This window comes from Bos taurus, chromosome X (genome assembly GCF_002263795.3).
Source record: "Bos taurus isolate L1 Dominette 01449 registration number 42190680 breed Hereford chromosome X, ARS-UCD2.0, whole genome shotgun sequence".
In the NCBI taxonomy this organism is placed as follows: Eukaryota; Metazoa; Chordata; class Mammalia; order Artiodactyla; family Bovidae; genus Bos; species Bos taurus.
Window position 1 is genome coordinate 135,552,472 of NC_037357.1, and position 16,315 is coordinate 135,568,786.

Genomic DNA, 16,315 nt, shown 5'->3' on the forward strand with positions numbered 1-16,315 from the left:
TTAGGAGAAAGGGTACTGTCCACCCACCCGCCCCGGGTGGGACGGGATCCAAATCAACTCAGACGACACGTGCGTGCTAAGTCGCTTCAGTCGTATCCGACTCTCTGCAACCCCATGGACTGCAGCCCACCAGCCTCCTCTGTCCGTGGGATTCCCCAGGGAAGAATACTGGAGCGGGTTGCCATGCCCTCCTCCAGGGGATTTTCTCCGACACACGGACTGAACCCCAGTTTCTTGCGTCTCCTGCTTTGGAGCCACCTGAGAAGCCTGAGACATAACGTAGAAAGAACCACATCCTCTCTGCCCTGTGTTTGTTTCTACAACAAACAAACATTTCTTTCTCCCTGCACAGCGCTGATCTCTCCTTTCTACTTCAAACCAAAACACAGGCTCTGTCTGGAAAAATGAAAACACAGTCATCTCTTCTTCAAAAATGAAAACAATCATCTCTTTAAGGCAGGCTCTGTCGTCAGCTAAACGTTCTCTACTCTGCCCTGGAAAAACTACAGAAAAACAGGCATTTCAGGATAATCCAGTTGTCGATGTCAACCCCTTTCTAAAATTAGCCGTGACTGTCACCTGTGCGGGCAGTAGCTTTTAAAAGGGAAACCTGTAGACATGGGAGTGTTGCAAACCTTTCCAAGCTCAAGGAAGACAAGGTTGCTCCAGCACTGGGTGCTAAGTTCAGTTCAGTTCATTCCAGTCGCTCAGTCGTGTCCGTGTCTTTGTGACCCCATGAACCGCAGCACACCAGGCCTCCCTGTCTATCACCAATTCCTGGAGTCCACCCAAACCCATGTCCATCACGTCGGTGATGCCATGCAACCATCTCATCCTCTGTCCTCCCCTTCTCCTCCTGCCTTCAACCTTTCCCAGCATCAGGGTCTTTTCCAATCAGTCAGTTCTTTGCATCAGGTGGCCAAAGGATTGGAGTTACAGCTTCAACATCAGTCCTTCCAATGAACACCCAAGACTGACCTCCTTTAGGATGGACTGGTTGGATCTCCTTGCAGTCCAAGGGACTCTCAAGAGTCTTCTCCAACACCACAGTTCAAAAGCATCCATTCTTTGGCGCTCAGCTTTCTCTATAGTCCAACTCTCATATCCATACATCACCACTGGAAAAACCATAGCCTTGACTAGACAGACCTTTGTTGGCAGAGTAATGTCTCTGCTTTTTAATATGATGCCTAGGTTGGTCATAACTTTCCTTCCAAGGAGTAAGTGTCTTTTAATTTCATGGCTGCAGTCACCATCTGCAGTGATTTTGGAGCCCAGAAAAATAAAGTCAGCTACTGTTTCCACGGTTTCCGCATCTATTTTCCAGGAAGTGATGGGACCAGATGCCATGATCTTCGTTTTCTGAATGTTGAGCTTTAACATTCGGAGCTAAGGGTACTAAGAGGTGGCAGCAAGCACAGCGGAGGGGTGAGTTCATCACACCCCACAGCAAAAGACCCCACATGCCACGGCTAAGACCCTGGCACCATCAAATAAATACATAAATATAAAAACTTTAAAGGAACTGTGTCTCTAACTTCTGTATACATATTTCATAAAATATACAAATGAGAGCTTGGAAGCAATTCTGTAAGCCTGCCCGCCTCACTTTGAGCATCTCTCACTCTATCTTTATGACTCGGTCACCTTAAAAACGACGAATGTTCTACCTAGATGGCCATCGAGAGATGAATGGATAAAGAAGTTGTGGTACATATATGTGGTGGAATACTACTCAGCCGTGAAAAGGGACTCATTTGAGTCAGTTCTCATGAGGTGGATGAACCTAGAGCCGGTTAGACAGAGTAAAGTGAGTCAGAGAGAGAAAGACAAACACCATATATTAAGGCATATATAAGGAACGTAGAAGATGGTGCTGATGAACCTATTTGCAGGATAGCAGTGGAGATGCGGACCCAGAGAACAGACTTGTAGACGCACTGAAGAGCAAGCAGAGGGTTGGAGGAACAGAGAGAACAGCGCTGACACATAGACATTATCACACGTAAAACAGACAGCCAGTGGGAATTTGCCGTGTGATGCAGGAAGCTCTCTGACAACCTAGAGGGGTGGCATGGGCTGGGAGGTTCAAAAGGGAGGGGATGTGTGCATCCCTATGGCTGATTCACGTGGATGTATTGTAGAAACCAACACAATATTGCAAAGCGATTATCCTCCAATTAAAACTAAATTAATAAAAAAAATAATGTCTGAAATTTTACCTTGGTAGTCACTTACAATCCCACTGCACGAAAATTATTATCATAATAACCAGAACTTACTTTTCACCCACAAACATGGAGTAGAACAGGTGTTCCTAAAGATGTTTCAAACTCTTAAAGGACTTAGTTGATAAAAGTACTTAAAATGAAATACAAGGGCTCTAAAATATTAAGAGTATATAGCACATTCATTTCTGAAAAAAATAGCAAACGCTCCTCCCTGAAAAAATTATTTTTCTGAACAACCTTCGTTTGGCAAAGAAGAAAAACAAAATTTTTTTTGAGAACGTTGCTATTTCTAAAACAGAATTATTCTGCAGCAGAGAGACAAAAGAACATTTTCATAACTAGCGGTGTAATTACATTGAATCTGTTCATTATAAGAAAATTAACACTGCTCTGATTTAATGGAAAACTTTACCACGGCAACCAACAAGTTTCAGATCTATTTGCCAGGTGCAGAAAAGGTTTCCTGGAAACAAAGAAAAACCTACATCGCAAACCATATTTTGTTTAGAAGTGATGCTGTTTTGTTCAATTTGAGCCATGTATCATCAATGATATTTCCTCAAGTGTCATCTACATAGATGAACTCTTTTAAAGTCAATAAGAAATACTGTCTGACATTGGAGCAGCAAAAATCCCATCTGAATACGTGGTCTTCTTAAAAGCTGTGGTTTTTCCAGTAGTCATGCGTGGATGTGAGAGTTGGACCATAAAGGAGGCTGAGCGCCAAAGAATTGATGCTTTTGAGCTGTGGTGTTGGAGAAGAGTCTTGAGAGCCTCTTGGACTGCAAGGAGATCCAACCAGTCCATCCTAAGGGTAATTGGTCCTGAATATTCACTGGAAGGACTGATGCTGAAACTGAAGCTCCAACACTTTAGCCACCCGATGTGAAGAGCTGACTCATCGGAGAAGACCCTGATGCTGGGAAAGATTGAGGGCGGGAGGAGAAGGGGACGACGGAGGATGAGATGGTTGGATGACATCACCAACTCAATGGACCTGAGTTTGAGCAAGCTCCAGGAGTTGGTGACGGACAGAGAAGCTTGGTGTGCTGCGGTCCATGGGGTCGCAAAGAGTCGGACACGACTGAGCAATCGAACAACAACAAATTGGTGGAATCTTAATTTAAAAAAAAAGATACAAATGGGCTTATTCGCTTAGATTTCTAACATTCAGTATGAAGGAATGGGCCAACATTTATAGGCTACTTGGAGAGAATGAAAATGCATGAGGAGAAAACAACAGAATATGAAGCATAAGCTTTGTAGCAGAAGAGAAAGGGAGGGATTTGGAAAAGGCTTGACATTCTTTTTTAAGGTTTTTTTTAAAAATTTGGACCACTGTTAAAGTCATGTGGGATAAATGCTCCCTGACCAGGAATCAAATCTGCACCCCTTGCAGTGGAAGGTGAAGTCTTAACCACTGGATCACCAGGAGAAGGCCGGTGATATTCTTCTTTCCATCCTGATATTATCATCTGTGCTGTAAATACCAGAAGGCCTCTGGGAACAACCTAAAGGCTTCACCACGAGGGTGAGAACTGTGTGGCGCAGGCCACGTTTGAGAAGAGAAAGAGGAACATCATTTGACCTATTAGCATTGGGGCTTCTCGGGCGGCTCATCGGTAAAGAACCTACCTGCCAATGCAGGAGACATGGGAGACCTGGGTTCGATCCCTGGGTCTGGAAGATCCCCTGGAGAGGGCATGGCAACCCACTCCAGGATTCTTGCCTGGAGAATCCCACGGATGGAGAAGCCCTGGCAGGCTACAGTCCATGGGGCTGCCAAGAGTCAGACATGACTGAGCACGCCCAGGATCGGGGCCAAGCTTAATGGCTGTAACAACCAGAGTAGGGTCACGAGCCAAAGACTGCTCCAAACAAGTAGGATGTGTGCTAAGTGCAGGGCCAGCTGCCACTCCCAACCCCACACTCCAGCAAAGCCAGCGAACCCCTCCACACTGGAGCCATTTCAAACAAATGATCCTGAGCCCGGCCATCCGTCCAGGCAGGATGGGGGTGCCCCCCTCCCCAGCCCTCACACAATCACTGATGTTCTTTTCGAGATTATAAGCAAGTGCAGAGAACACTTACTATAAGTAGATATAAGCAAGTGCAGAGAACACTTACTATAAGCAGAAGGCAAAGGCCTTTTTTAAAAAAAGACTTTGGTAGTTAAGATAGTGGTGCAGCTGAGAGGCACGGCCTAACCACAGTCAGGATATTCTCCCAGGTATAAAATCCAGCCAGAGAAAGTTGTTGTCATTTACTTGCTCAGTCGTGTCCAGCTCTATGCGACCCCATGGACTGTAGCCCGCCAGGCTCTTCTGTCCATGGGATTCTCCAGGCAAGAATCCTGGAGTGGGTTGCCATTTCCTCCTCCATGGGATCTTCCCGACCCAGGCATCAAACTCACATCTCGTCCACTGCAGGCAGGTTCTTTACCACTGAGGCCTCGGGAAAGCCCAGCCAAACTTAACTAGGTTGAACCTGTCCAAAGTGATGGAACAACCACATCCTTGATTGTAAGTCTGCACAGAATCCTCCTTGCGGCGTGTGGGAACTGTGAGCTGGCCTGACATCCACAACTACACACCTGGATCCTCAAGCAAACAAGCCTGTGTGTTCGGATGTCTGCACAGCCATCCCTGGCTCAGAAGGTAAAGAATCTGCCTGCAATGTGGGAGATCTGGGTTCACTCCCTGGGTGGGGAAGATCCCCTGGAGGAGGAAATGGCAACCCACTCCAGTATTCTTGCCTAAAGAATCCCATGGACAGAGGAGCCTGGTGGGCTACGGTCCAAGGGGCTGCAAAGAGTCAGACACGACTGCAGTGACTTAGCAGGCACTCAGTCTTCTCCAGTCCTCTGCTTGTCACTGCTAACTGAGTTTGCTCATGTCATGGAAATGTTTGAGGACCCCACCAAGAGAAACCGCACATGTCTGCAGAGGTGATTTGAGAGCAGGGTGGTAGCTGTCATTTTTCGGAATAAAAACACAACTCCTGAATAATGCAGAAAAATCAATCAGCAACTCTTAAAAATGTGCTTCCTTTTCGTGAGGGAACAGGTGTCATTTTTAATAAAAATGTTAAGCTATGAAAATGGATTACAGGAAAAGAAAATGAATTCGCTTGCCAAAGCCACGCGGATGAATTATCCTCTCTGATAACTCAATACGTCTGCGTCGTAGATCAGATAATAAGTACATTCACAACATTTTTCAGCCTAACTCTGGTTAGTTCTTCAACTTAGAATTGATATTCTACTCAACAGAGGGACATCCTTGCCTTTTCTTTAGTGCTCCTGGATTCTACCCGTCTGTATTTACTTGCAGTGGAAAATAAAAGCTTGAATAGCTGATAAATGGGACAAGATGCTTTAATCACCGTATTAGGGTAAAACATTTGCAATAGCCGTTTTTTATTAAAATGATAGACGAGGACTTCCTTGGTGCTCCAGCAGTTAAGAATCTGCCTTCCAGGGGCTTCCTGGGTGGCTAGGTGGTAAGGAATCTGACTGCCCAGGCAGGGGACACGGGCTCAATCCTTGGTCTGGGAGGATCCCACTTGGCTCGGGGCAACTAAGCCCGTGTGCCCCAGCTACTGTAGCCAACACGCCCTAGAGCCGATGCTGGGCCCCAAGAGACGCCACGACAGCGAGAAGCCCGATCAACACAAGGAAGAGTGGACCCTGCTCACCAGAGCTAGAGAAAGCCCACACACAGCAGTGACAACTCGGTGCGGCCAAATCCAAAATCAGTCCAGTTCAGCCGCTCAGTCGTGTCTGACTCTTTGGGACCCCATGGACTGCAGCACACCAGGCCTCCCTGTCCATCACCAGCTCCCAGAGCTTGCTCAAACTCATGTCCATTGAGCCGGTGATGGCATCCAACCATCTCATCCTCCGTCGTCCCCTTCTCCTCCCACCTTCAATCTTTCCCAGCATCAGGGTCTTTTCCAGTGAGTCAGCTCTTTGCATCAGGTGGCCAAAGTATTGGAGTTTCCGCTTCAGCATCAGTCCTTCCAGTGAACACCCAGGACCGATCTCCTTTAGGAGGGACTGGTTGGATCTCCTTGCAGTCCAAGGTCTCCCGAGTTGCAGTCAGATTCTTTACCATCTGAGCTGCCAGGGCGCTCACCAAGAATGCTGTAGTGGGTTGCCATTTCCTTCTCCAGCTTTCTTTATAGTTCAACTCTCGCATCCATACATGACTACTGGAAGAACAATAGCTTTGACTAGACGGACCTTTGTTGGCCTTCTCCAACACCACAGTCCCAAAGCATCAATTCTTCCCCACCCAGGGATCGAAGCAGGGATGAAGCTAGTGACTCCTTGCTGGGGTCCAGCCCCAGTGGACCCAGGGAAAGGCAAGTTAGAGAGCCCTTTCTCCCCTGTGATCAATCATCTGAGTCATTTGGCCTCTTGGATCTATTTCCTTTGAGATGCCCTCACCCCATCTTCCCACCACTCTGCTGACTTGTCTAACATAGGATGTGTTCCCACAGTTTCTGTTTTGTTCTCCAAATGTATGTTTTGTGAAGCATCCTTGATTTTGTAGCTGACTGGTTGTTTGATGGTTGGTTGGTTGACTATTTTTTTTTTAGTCTTTTTATTCCAGTTCTTTCTGCTGCAGATGCCCTTCAAAGGCATTCTGGTTCTTAGCTCTCCTCTTCCAGGGCATCTTTCCCCCCAGTCACTGGGTCTTAGCTGAAATATGCAGGATCATTACTTGCATCATGTGGGCTCTAGTTCCCAGACCAGGGATTGAACCAGGGTCCCCTGCATTGGGAGCAGAGTCTTAGCCATTGAACCACCAGGGAAGTTCCCGGTTACAAGTCTTGCTTCTAACTTTACATTTGCTGTTAGGCTATGACACCCGTTGGCTTATGTGACATTGCTGATGGCCCATCTTTTAAAAAATTTTTATTTATTTTGAAATTAAAAGACGCTTGCTCCTTGGAAGGAAAGCTATGATCCACCTAGACAGCATCTTAAAAAGCAGAAACATTACTTTGGGTTGGGAAGATCCCCTAGAGAAGGGCATGACCACCCATTCCAGTATTCTGGCCTGGAGAATTCCATAGACTGTATAGTCCATGGGGTCGCAAAGAGTCAGACACGACTTAGCGACTTTCACTTTCCCCAGTGTTCTTGCCTGGAGAATCCCACGGACAGAGGAGCATGGTGGGCTACAGTCCCTGGGGTCGCAGAGAGTCGGACACGACTGAGCGACTAAACGACAGCAGGAAACACGACATAGGTTCAGAAGTCGAGGGCACGTATCTCCATATGGAACAGACTACTGCAGGTCCAAAATGGTAAATGAGAACAGACCTTTCACGGAATCTTTGGACCCTTAATGTCAACTATACATCCCAAGCACATGGTGAATGGTGGGGACAATGGTAAACATATATATACTCAGTCGTGTCCAACTCAGAGACCTCGTGGACTGTAGTTCGCCCGGCTCCTCCGTCCATGGGATTCTCCAGGCAAGAATACTCGAGTGGGTTGCCATTTCCTTCTCCAGGGGACCTTCCCACCCAGGGATTGAGTCCACATCTCCTGAGTCCCCTGTGTTGCAGGCTGATTCTTTGCCCACTGAACCATCCGGGAAGCCAAAACGATAAATCAGTTCACTCAGTTCAGTCACTCAGTCGTGTCCGACTCTTTGTGACTCCATGGACTGCAGCACACCAGGCCTCCCTGTCCATCACCAACTCCCGGAGTCTACCCAAACTCTACGTCCATCGAGTCAGTGATGCCATCCAACCGTCTCATCCTCGTGATAGATAAGTATCTGCTATTCTAGACCAATGTGAAGTCAGAGGTATTAAACCCAAAGAGGGATCTTTAAAAAGAAGCTATTCCATAAATGGTAAACTGGGGGGCAAATTTGAAAGACAAAAGAAAGTCCAGCCTCTCCACATTTTATTTTATTTACAGTGCTATGTTAGTTTCTCTCTACAATGAAGTGAATCAGCCACATGTATACATATGTCCGTTCCCTCTTGCCCCTCTCCCATCCTCCCATCCAGCCCTCGAGGTCATCACAGAGCAGCCCGGTGCTATACAGAGGCTTCCCACTAGCTGTCTATTTTACACACGGTCATGTATATATGTCAGTGTTACTCTTTCAATTCATCCCACCCTCTCCACCCGCTGTGTCCACGAGTCCATTCGATGTCTGCATCTCTATTCTTTTCCTGCAAATAGGTTCAGCTGTAGCACTGTTTTCGACTCTACACATGCGTGTTAATATAAAAATGTTTGCTTTTCTCCTTCTTAGTTCTGAGGTCTATGCTATTTTTAAAATATTTATTTATTTTAATTGGAGACTAATTACAATATTGTAGTGGGTTTTGCCATACATTGACATGAAGCAAAACCCACAAGTAACTCATGAAACGGCATCTACTCGTGATTATAAATGTACGTTAGCTTATGCATTTGATCAACACCCCACCCCGAATATCAGACTTTAGCGATAAATAAACTTGAAAGATTACTAGAAGCAATGGGCTCTCCATTAATCTGATATGAAATATTACACAGTTAAATTCACTCAGCAAAAGCCGTCATGCTCTGGAAACAAACTAGCAGGAAAAAAAAAAAATCAAAGAACTAGAGACTTATGTATAGTTAATAAAAATTTCAAATTCTAAGAAACAACACATGTTTTAAGTTATGAAAGCTGGGGATTAGGAAAACATAAAATGAATTCATAAATTTCCATTATGCTTTCAAATCCAGAGGGGATTTTAATAAAAATAGAGAAACAAAGCACTGTAGCGAAAAGCAATATAGAGATGCTATTAAAGTTGATACATAGTAATACAATGGTATAGGTTAAAATAGTATTATACCAACTGCTCATTGGCAATAGATTATATAATTCTAAAACCTGAATACTGTACTCCTAAAATTATAAAAATCTAACTACAGACATTTTATTGCTACCAAGGCCTTCCAACCTTTTACAGAGAAAAGGAAAGAATTACAGGCTGTTGTATACATTATTTTCTGATTTCAAATAGGACATTTTAAACCTGAAATGGTATCGTAGACTATCTTACCATACAATTCACCTCTAAAATGCAGATTTTAACATGTACTTCATATGGGGAAAAAATAATAATAAGCAGAACCCCCGACATGCAGTATAAATATTGGAACTGCAAGAGCTGCACCTCAGTAACTGTCAGTGAAAAAACTAATGAAATAGATGCAGTGGAAATGGCACAAAATTCCAGTTACTTAGTTTAAAATTGTGCTTCATTCTTTACAGAAAAAAAAAGCACTTGCTTGTGCCAGGTGGCTCTGTTCCTCTCCAGAATCCCAGGTAGCCGAGTGGGAGGTAATGTTTAACAAGTATGGAGTTTCATCATATCTGGCCAACAGGAAGGTTGAGAAATCCCAGATCAGAGGTAAAGATCATTGCTTACAGTGTGTAAGTTAGAGATCAAATCAATCGGGAAGGAAACTTTTTTTTAAAAAACAGTCCTCTTAAGAAATCTGTATGCAGGTCAGTAAGCAACAGTTAGAACTGGACATGGAACAACAGACTGGTTCCAAATAGGAAAAGGAGTACATCAAGGCTGTATATTGTCACCCTGCTTATTTAACTTCTATGCAGAGTACATCATGAGAAACGCTGGACTGGAAGAAGCACAAGCTGGAATCAAGATTGCCGGGAGAAATATCAATAACCTGAGATATGCAGATGACACCACCCTTATGGCAGAAAGTGAAGAGGAACTAAAAAGCCTCTCAATGAAAGTGAAAGTGGAGAGTGAAAAAGTTGGCCTAAAGCTCAACATTCAGAAAACTAAGATCATGGCATCCAGTCCCAACACTTCATGGGAAATAGATGGGGAAACAGTGGAACAGTGTCAGACTTTATTTTTTTGGGCTCCAAAATCACTGCAGATGGTGACTGCAGCCATGAAATTAAAAGACGCTTACTCCTTGGAAGGAAAGTTATGTCCAACCTAGATAGCATATTCAAAAGCAGAGACATTACTTTGCTAACAAAGGTCCGTCTAGTCAAGGCTATGGTTTTTCCTGTGGTCATGTATGGATGTGAGAGTTGGACTGTGAAGAAGGCTGAGCGCCGAAGAATTGATGCTTTTGAACTGTGGTGTTGGAGAAGACTCTTGAGAGTCCCCTGGACTGCAAGGAGATCCAACCAGTCCATTCTGAAGATCAGCCCTGGCTGTTCTTTGGAAGGAATGATGCTAAAGCTGAAACTCCAGTACTTTGGCCACCTCATGTGAAGAGTTGACTCACTGGAAAAGATTCTGATGCTGGGAGGGATTGGGGGCAGGAAGAGAAGGGGACGACAGAGGATGAGATGGCTGGATGGCATCACTGACTCAATGGAGGTGAGTCTGAGTGAACTCCGGGAGTTGGTGATGGACAGGGAGGCCTGGCGTGCTGCGATTCATGGGGTCGCAAAGAGTCAGACACGACTGAGCGACTGAACTGAACTGAACTGAACCTTCTTAGTTAATTAAAACCCAAAGAATATCATTTAATGGCAGGATTGATATAGTGGAGAAGGAAATGGCAACACAATCCAGTATTCTTGCCTGGAAAAGTCTCATGGACGGATAAGCCTGGTAGGCTATAATCCATGGGGTCACAAAGAGTTGGACACACCTGAGCGATTTCACTGTCTCTCACTTAATACAGCAGAGAAACCTTTTTTTTCCCCCTCATCTATGTATTAAACAAACAAAAAAAAAACTTTATTTCTTTGACTGCACCAGATCTCCATCGCAGCATGCGTTATCTTTAGGTGTGGCAGGTAGGGTCTTAGTTCCTTGACTGGGGATTGAACCCAAGACCCCTGCATTGGAAGCACAGAGTCTTAGTCACCAGACCACCAGGGAAGTCCCAGGGTAAGATCTTGAAGCTGGGACTCAGGGCAAGGGTCTCAACAATAATTCAACACTTACTTACTCGTCTATAAGGCACCCTACATTGCTGGAACACCGTGAGTGAGAGTTGTATGTTTCCTATGCTTATGGTGGTGGTTTAGTCGCTCACTTGTGTCTGACTCTTTTGCGACTCCATAGACTATACAGTCTATGGGATTCTCCAGGCCAGAATACTGGAGTGAGTGGCAAGTTTCCTTCTCCAGGGGATCTTCCCAACCCAGGGATCAAACCCAGGTCTCCCCTATTGCAGGCGGATTCTTTATCAGCCGAGCCACCAGGGAAGCCCTCCTCTGCTTATAGAGCTTGCAAAATGAAAGCGAAAGTGTCAGTCACTCAGTCATGTCCGACTCTTTCTGACCCCATGGACTGTAGCCCGCCAGGCTCCTCTGTCCATGGGATTCTCCAGGCAAGAATACTGGAGTGAGTAGCCGTTCCCTTCTCCAGGGGATCCTCCCGACCCAGGGATCAAACCTGGGTCTCGCACTTTTTGAGTAGATGCTTTACCATCTGAGCCACCAAGGAAGCCCCATATAGAGCTTGCAAAGCATTTGCAAAAAACACACAGGATTTAAGTCAATGCTGGACAATGACTACATCGACGTTGATATGAAACTGTCAATGGGACCAGCATGCATGCACTGTGGTGTGGGCATTACTGGCCCGAGGCCCGGGGCAAGGAGAAGCTGGCTGGTGCTCACAGGAGGATGCTAACATGGCTGGTAGGGGGGATTTCGTAAGATAAGAAGAAAGCAAGGGTGAGCCACATGCTAGAAGGGCCTGACGGGGAACTCCAACTGGAGCTCTGTGACAGCCTGCGTGGGTGGGGTAAGTGTGGGCGGTTGGAGGGAGGTTCAAGAGGGAGCGACCCCATGGACTATACAGTCCATGGAATTCTCCAGGCCAGAATACTGGAGTGGGTAGCCTTTCCCTTCTCCAGGGGATCTGCCCAACCCAGGGATCAAACCCAAGTCTCCAGCACTGCAAGCGGATTCTTTACCAGCTGAACTACAAGGGAAGCCCAGGAATACTGGAGTGGGTAGCCTATCCCTTCTCCAGGGGATCTTCCCGACCCAGGAATCGAACCGGGGTCTCCTGCCTTGCAAGTGGATTCTTTATGAACTGAGCCACAAGGGAAGCCCAAGAATACTGGAGTGGGCAGCCTGTCTCTTCTCCAGGGAATCTTCCTGACCCTGGAATCGAACCAGGGTCTCATGCACGGCAAGCAGCTTCTTTACCAACTGAGCTATCAGGGAAGTCATGACATATGTACATTTATGGGTAATTCATGTTGATGTATGGCAGAAGTCAAACCAATACTGCAAAGCAATTATTCATCAATTCAAATAAACATTAAAAAAAATATATGGCGGGTGGGAATGGGCCTGAGGAACATGGAGGGTGCTGGGAGCTGGATCATAGAGACTGTTCCAGCCATGGTTCTGGAATTCCACCTGCCTTCCGAGGGAAAGGCATTTGGAGAGCTCTAACAGGGCCAGTTAAGGACAGGGAGCCCTGGCGTGCTGCAGTCCACGGGGTCGCAAAGAGTCGGACACTACTGAGAGACCGAATAACAAACAGGGCCGGGGTAGGATCAGAGCTGGGTCCGGAGAAAGTTCCCCTGCCAGGGTGCTGGGGAAGGTAACGATGGATGTAGACAGGTCACTGGAGGCCACACTCGTGAGATGAAGCCGGCTCAGCCCCGGGCGTGACCGGTCCAGATGGAGAGACAAGTGACAGTCAAGAAGGTGACCCAGGGGCTGTGGGAGTTTTTCTTTTTTTACATTAGAGTGTTGTTGCTGTTGTTGTTCAGCCATCAAGTCGTGTCCGACTCTTTGCGACCCCATGGACTGCAGCATTCGAGGCCTCCCTGTCCATCACCAACTCCTGAGAGCTTGCTCAAACTCATATGTCTATCGAGTCGGTGATGCCATCCAACCATCTCATCCTCTGTCGTCCCCTTCCGGAGTGATGCTGAAGGCGAAGCTCCAACGCTTGGGCCCCCTGTGCGAACAGCCGACACGAGAGAGCTTTGTGTCTAAACGCAATTTCTTCCGAGATAATCCCTGTGGCTTGACAGGCATGCCACTAAAGAAATCTCAGCTACGACGCAGGGGAGGTCACAGACAAGAGTTCACTTGTCTCTATGTAAATAACCGAGCGGGCGTCAGCCTCATGGCTTACACGACAAACAGGTGGAGAAATCAGGAGGCACTGTTTATGTTTTATTGTCTTCATCATCTTTAGAGCCACAGGGATCTGGTTTCGCCAAGGACCACCCACCACCATGCTGCAGACTGATGGCCTGAAAGAGGACCTGAACACCATGGCCAGCACAGGCTCCCCAGAGGCAGGGGAAGGAGGATATACAACATCGACTTCTTATGATTGGTCCTCGGTAAAATTTTAAAAACCAAAGAAATCGGTGGAGCAAAACCACCTGTTCAAACAGGAGCAATAAAATAAAACTTCATATGCATTTTCCCCCAAAAAAACCTTTAACACATTTTTTTTCAACTCTACAAAATAGTTGAAAACAAACATGGGTAGAGTCCTCCACGTAGGATGGCTAAGTTTAAGTGTTGCCACAGTTGGTTGCTTGCTTTCTGTGTCCATGTGTACACGTGCATGTATGCATACATCATACACATCGGGAAATGGCAACCCACTCCTGTATTCTTGCCTGCAAAACCCCATGGACAGAGAAGCCTGGCGGGCTACAGTCCATGGGGTCCCAGAGTCGGACGTGACTGAGTGACTGACCACATGCATACATCATATAGTTTTTCCGCATCACAAGATGTTAAAAGGATAGGGCTTCCCTGGTGGCTCAGTTGGTAAAGAATCTGCCTGCAATGCAGGAGACCTGGGTTCGATCTCCTGGTTGGGAAGATTCCCTGGAGAAGGGAACTGCTACAGGGCTTCCCTGGTGGCTCAGTTGGTAAAGGATCCGCCTGCAACGCAGGAGCCCATGGTTCAATTCCTGGGTTGGGAGATCCCCTGGAGAAGGGATAGGCTACCCACTCCAGTATTCTTGAGCTTCCCTTGTGGTTCAGCTGGTAAAGAATCCACCTGAAGTGAGGGAGACCTGGCTTTGATCCCTGGGTTGGGAAGATCTCCAGGAGAAGGGAAAGGCTACCCACTCCAGTATTCTGCCTGAAGAATCCCATGGACTGTATAGTCCATGGGGTCGCAGAGTTGGACACAACTGAGCGACTTTCACTTTCAAGGCGTGCATTTGTATTTGTGTGCCATCATGTTTCAGAGTGAGCTGCGTACAAAGCAGCACTTTGCCCCCTAAGTATTTTGGTCTGGGTCTCCTAGAGCAGGAGTCCCCAACGCCAGGCCATGGAGCTATCGCGCTCTGCAACCAGTTAGGAAGCAGGCCTCAGAGCAGGAGGTGAACGGCAGGTGAGTGTGCCAAGCTTCATCTGTATTCACAGCCGCTCCCCACTGTTCACTGAGGCCAGAGTTCCACCTCAGGACAGATCACCAGTAAACTTAGGTTCTCAAAGGAGCACAACGCATTTTGGGTGTGACCGTCTTCCATCACCCCCGACGGGACCGCCTAGCTGCAGGAAAACAGGCTCAGGGTTCCCACGGATTCTCCATTATGCTGAGTTGGATCATTATTGCATTATGTATCACGATGTAATAATAATGGAAATAAAGGGTACAATAAACGTAATGGCCTTGAATCGTCCCCAAACCATCCCTTACGCTGTGCCCGTGGGAAAAATCTGTCTTCCATGAAACCAGTTCCCAGTGTCAAAAAGCTTGGGGACCGTTGTCTTATTAAAATAAGGATAGCTTCTCCCCTACCACAATACGATAAAAACTGTTCAGAGTAGCACTGATTCCATCAACAAACCTACACAATCCCCAAATATGTGTACCACTTGGATCTTCTTTTACCAATCCAGGAGCCGTCCGAGACTCGGATATCATTATGCTTCTGGATCCTTTTGAGATCTGGAATGGTCCTCCAAGTCCTGACCTTTCTTGGGTTTTTTTGTGACATTGACTTTCAGGGGGAAGAATTCACATCAGCTGTCTTAGACGATGCAGTACATTCTGAGTTACCTGCTTAGTTCTTCTGAGCAGATTCAGGTTGAACCTTTTTGGCAGAGATATTATACCATTTTTTTTAACTAATTTTTAAAAAATGATTTCTTTATTTTATTGGCCGTGCAGGGTCTTCGTTGCAGGGTTTTGTCTACTTGTGGCAAGCGGGGCCTACTCTCTAGTTTCGAGGTGCAGGCTTCTCATCGGGCTTCCCTGGTGGCTCAGTTGGTGAAGAATCTGTTTGCAATGTAGGAGATCTGGGTTCGATCCCTGGGTTGGGAAGATCTCCTGGAGGAGGGCCTGGCAGCCCACTGCAGTATTCTTGCCTGGAGAATCCCCATGGACAGAGGAGCCTGGCAGGCTACAGTCCGCGAGGTTGCAGAGAGTTGGGCACAACTCTCGGAGCACAACTCTGCGGCTGAGCACAGCTCGGCACAGCCTGTTCATTGCACCAGCTTCTCTTGTTATGGACCTCGGGCTCTAGGGCATCCCGGCTTCAGCAGTCACGGCACGTGGGCTCCAGAGCAGACTCTCAGTAGCTGTGGAGCACAGGGCTGTGCTGCTCTGAGCCATGTGGGATCTTCTTGGACCAGGATCCAACCCTTGTCTCTGGAATGGGCACGTGGATCGTTTACCACTGAGCCACCAGGGAAGCCCTACACCAGTTGCTCAGGCCCGGGATATGGAGACAGGTTATGGAAGCAACCTAGATGTCCATCAGCAGACGAATGGATAAGAAAGCTGTGGTACATATACACAATGGAATATTACTCAGCTATTAAAAAGGACACATTTGAGTAAGTTCTAATGAGGTGGATGAAACCGGAGGCTATTACACAGAGTGACGTAAGCCAGAAAGAAAAACACCAATACAGTATACTAATGCATATATATGGAATTTACAAAGATGGTAACGATAACCCTGTATGCGAGACAGCAAAAGAGACAGAGTCTTTTGGACTCTGTGGGAGAAGGCAAGGGTGGGATTATTTGAGAGAATAGCATTGAAACATGTATATTATCATATGTGAAACAGATCACTAGTCCAGGTTCGATGCATGAGACAGGGTGCTCAGGGCTGG

At 46.6% G+C, this 16,315-nt stretch overlaps 1 protein-coding gene across 3 annotated transcripts in view; it reads right to left on the reverse strand.

Annotated features, from left to right (window-relative positions):
- Nucleotides 1–16,315, reverse strand: part of STS (steroid sulfatase) — a 166,840-nt gene that overhangs the window by 91,144 nt on the left and 59,381 nt on the right.